The sequence below is a fragment of the Meleagris gallopavo genome, chromosome 4, assembly GCF_000146605.3.
Source record: "Meleagris gallopavo isolate NT-WF06-2002-E0010 breed Aviagen turkey brand Nicholas breeding stock chromosome 4, Turkey_5.1, whole genome shotgun sequence".
NCBI classification, from domain to species: domain Eukaryota; kingdom Metazoa; phylum Chordata; class Aves; order Galliformes; family Phasianidae; genus Meleagris; species Meleagris gallopavo.
In genome coordinates, this window is record NC_015014.2 from 68,841,065 (window position 1) to 68,844,450 (window position 3,386).

At 43.9% G+C, this 3,386-nt stretch overlaps 1 long non-coding RNA gene across 1 annotated transcript; it reads right to left on the minus strand.

Annotated features, from left to right (window-relative positions):
- Window positions 1-229: 229 nt before the first annotated feature.
- Window positions 230-2,718, minus strand: LOC109367469. The gene is made up of 2 exons (XR_002114639.2): window positions 944-2,718; window positions 230-744 (listed from the first exon to the last, which is right to left on the minus strand). It is a non-coding gene; the product is annotated as an uncharacterized LOC109367469 (long non-coding RNA).
- Window positions 2,719-3,386: the final 668 nt, after the last annotated feature.

A 3,386-nucleotide genomic window follows, 5' to 3' on the forward strand; every position in this document is an offset into this window, starting at 1 on the left:
CTGGGGCTCCTTGGACTACACTGGCTTTACACTGATTTAAGCCAGCTGAGGATCCGCACCACTGGGCCAAGCCATGCTGGCCTACCTCAGACTGATGGCTAGTTGATGTGACTTATGACTACGATTTCCACTTAGCCTAACTCAAAGCATGAGCAGTGCCTATGTAGTGCTACCATTGTTGATTCCAGCCTTTTGTCTCAGGATGTAACCGATAGGCCTAATAACAGAAATCATACTGCATGCATTCATTCACCCTCTTCGCAAGCAGCGTGTTATTGAGCTCAGTGGTGAAAAGGCATGCACAAACACAATGGGGCTGGGATTAAGCCCAGCTGCATTACCAAAGTAAATACTTTTGCTGCTGACAGTTTGTCTGTAGGGATTTGGAGAAAAGTTTTGTGCATCTACTTAGGCAACATATGGTTTTATTTTTCTTGTTAACAAAAACAGTAGTGGTCAAAAGTCAACACCCTCTGATGACTGCTCTGTGGCCAATGTGGAATGGACTTGGTGGTCCAGTTTCTTACGCATCCACATTAAAATAATTCTTTTCCTGCATTCTTCTCTCACTTGGCATTGGCGTTTATAGTCCCCACAAGGAAGCAGAGGGGTTTTGAGGTTAATCTCATCTGTCCTCCTTTCTGTCTGAAAGCCACCAGTGGTGTGGTTTGGGTTAAGATACTTTGCTAGCTTCCTTAATTCCCCCTGTGATGAAAGCCCCTCCACAATCTGTTTCTCTGAAGCCTGAAGAGAATCAGAATTAATCCTCATTAGCCAACGACAGAGACATGCCAGCTAAGTCAGACTTCTAAAGCAAACACAGCACTGATGAGGGTGAGTATCATGCCAAGAGCACAAATGGTCTGAATTTAGCCCTTCATCCCCAGCTGAACACGTATGGTTCTCCAAAGGTCTCTGCAGTACTCAACCAACAGCTGGTCACCTTTGCATCTGAAACGAAGAAAATCCACAAAGGCCTGGCTGTATATCTGGTGATGACTTCAGTGGGGCAGAAGTGGGCAAAAAGTTGGCTGAGCTTCCATGGGCACCCATCTCCTACAGCTCCAATGAAGTTATAGGCACAGACTGGTACTCAGCATCACTGAGAAGGAAAAAAAGAATTACTATCAAGCCTCCCACAGCTGATTCGCTTCAAAGATTTTAAAACTCTAAAGGTGTAAACAGGTCTTGTCTACACTGAGGTAATGAGAGTTACATATGGCAACTAGAGCTCAACTGCTAACACTCAGCATCTGCAGGGTCAGTGAGCTTGAGCGCTGTGAAGGAGTGTTAACTAGACCCAACACATGAAGTAATTGTTTTTAAGGGAGAGCATCCAAGCTGGAACACAGCAGTGTAGAACATGTACACTAAGACAGGTGTAATCCCAGGCACAGTGGGTGGGAAGAAAGGCTGGAAAATCATAATTAAGAAGCCAAGATGTGTTGTGTAATCCCAATGCTCTTGCCAACACAAAGGTAGTTTTACTGAGGGACAGATCCTGTCGATGCCCAGCTATCCCACAGCGTGTTTACCATCTTCAGGACGCTGCCGACATTTCTGGAAGCTGAAGGTCCAAATTATTTTACAGGGGATGCTCAAACCTGCCCAGAGACAGCCCACAGTGGGCAGGCAGCCAGTGCTGGAGGAGCTCAGCCAAAAAAAGATGCTGCAGCTCAGGTTGACACACAAAGGGAGCTCCCAAACAGCTTGTCCTAACCCCACGCTCATGCTTACTATCCATGGAAGAGAAGGGTAAAGTCAGAATTTTCTTCTGTTCCTACAGGAGAAAATTGGTGACAACAAAACTTAACACCTTCCCCCCTCCCCCTGCCCCCCCCTGCAGAAGTTTGGGGGTTTTCATTGAAAACGCAAAAACTGAAAAATGTTTGGTTTCTGGCAATCGAAAACTGGAAACTTTTTGGCCACAAATCAAAACTATTTGGGGTTTTTGGTTTTGTTTTGGGATTTTGCCAAACTCCTTAGCTTTCCATTGCCAAAAAACTGCACGTTTTTCAAGCTTTTTCTTTCTCAATGAAAGCCCCAAAATTGTTGAAATTGGACATTTACCACAGAAAATTTTTGATATTATAAGAAAAAAGAAAAAAGGTATTTTCAGCAGAAAGAATGTTTTGAGTGAACAGTTTCGTCCAGCTCTGTAAATACATCCCTTGGAGGGACCACCACATCTTCGCTTCCACCTTCTCTCCCCAGATGGCTTTTCTTTCACCCATGGGACCTCAGGGCTGGGACCAGGGTCTTGACCACCCCACAGCCAACCATCATAGCCCTCCTGGGACAAATAAGTCTCAGGTGGTTGTGTCTTCTGCTTTTCCTATGAAGTATCAACTATCACTGCAGATATTAGGCTACACAGCAAAAGATAAAAGATACCCAGAGTCTAGATTCAGCAGATCTTGTTTGGACCACACAGCCCACATTTGATCCTGTGATTCTGGGAGATTAAGGTGTTCTCCAAAGTACCTAAATATCATTTACTCACAGTTTGACCTGGGCCCTGAGTCCCAAATATGCCCCACAAAGCACGTGGCTGATACTGACTGTACTAATATTTAATATTTGCATGCAAAATGTGAATGTTACATGTAAATAAAGAAGAAAAAATTAACTACAATAAAGTACTAGCAATTAAAAATGAAATGAAGAACTTTCAGACTTTTCTACCCCAAGCACCAAATCAGAGATGGTGTTTGCACCTCTTCCCAGGGATAACGTTGACCAAAAGCTGAAACCAGAAACTGCATGAATGAGGGGGAAATTTGGGCTGGAATCTGAGTGCCAGAACGTAGACTACACTTTTATGAGGTGGATCCAAACTACAATAACAAATCTCAGCTTCCTGAAGCTCTGGGCAAACATGAATTTGGACCAGGATCTGATTTTCCCTTTTCCAACCAATCCTCCACTAAAATGGCAATTCTTCGCCCAGATAAAACTAAGATATCTTGGAGTCTTAATAACAAAGTGGAGCCATTTTACAGCTGTTTTATTTATTTTTCCTGGAAATATCCTCTTTTCTTGCTTTCAGGGTCTGTCAAGACGTTTTCCTTGGTTGGGACAGTGATCTAGGTATTTGATGTCCCTGAATGAGCCACAATTACTATAGAAAAGGTTAGAAGAATTGCGACCAACAAGGGGAGGATGACCATGCACATCAATCACAAGTGAGAGCATGCCAGAAGGAAAAGGAAAGGGAAAGATCCCCATATTTAGGGAGAAATGGAGTTGCCATACAGCAAAAAATGCTGGCCTGGAAGAATTTGGGCAAGGCATTGGCTAGGGTGAGAACTGCCAACAGGAAGAGGTAGATTTGGGCAGGTTGGCTCAGGGAAGGAATAAAGGACTGGTGGGGTTTTGGTGCTTAA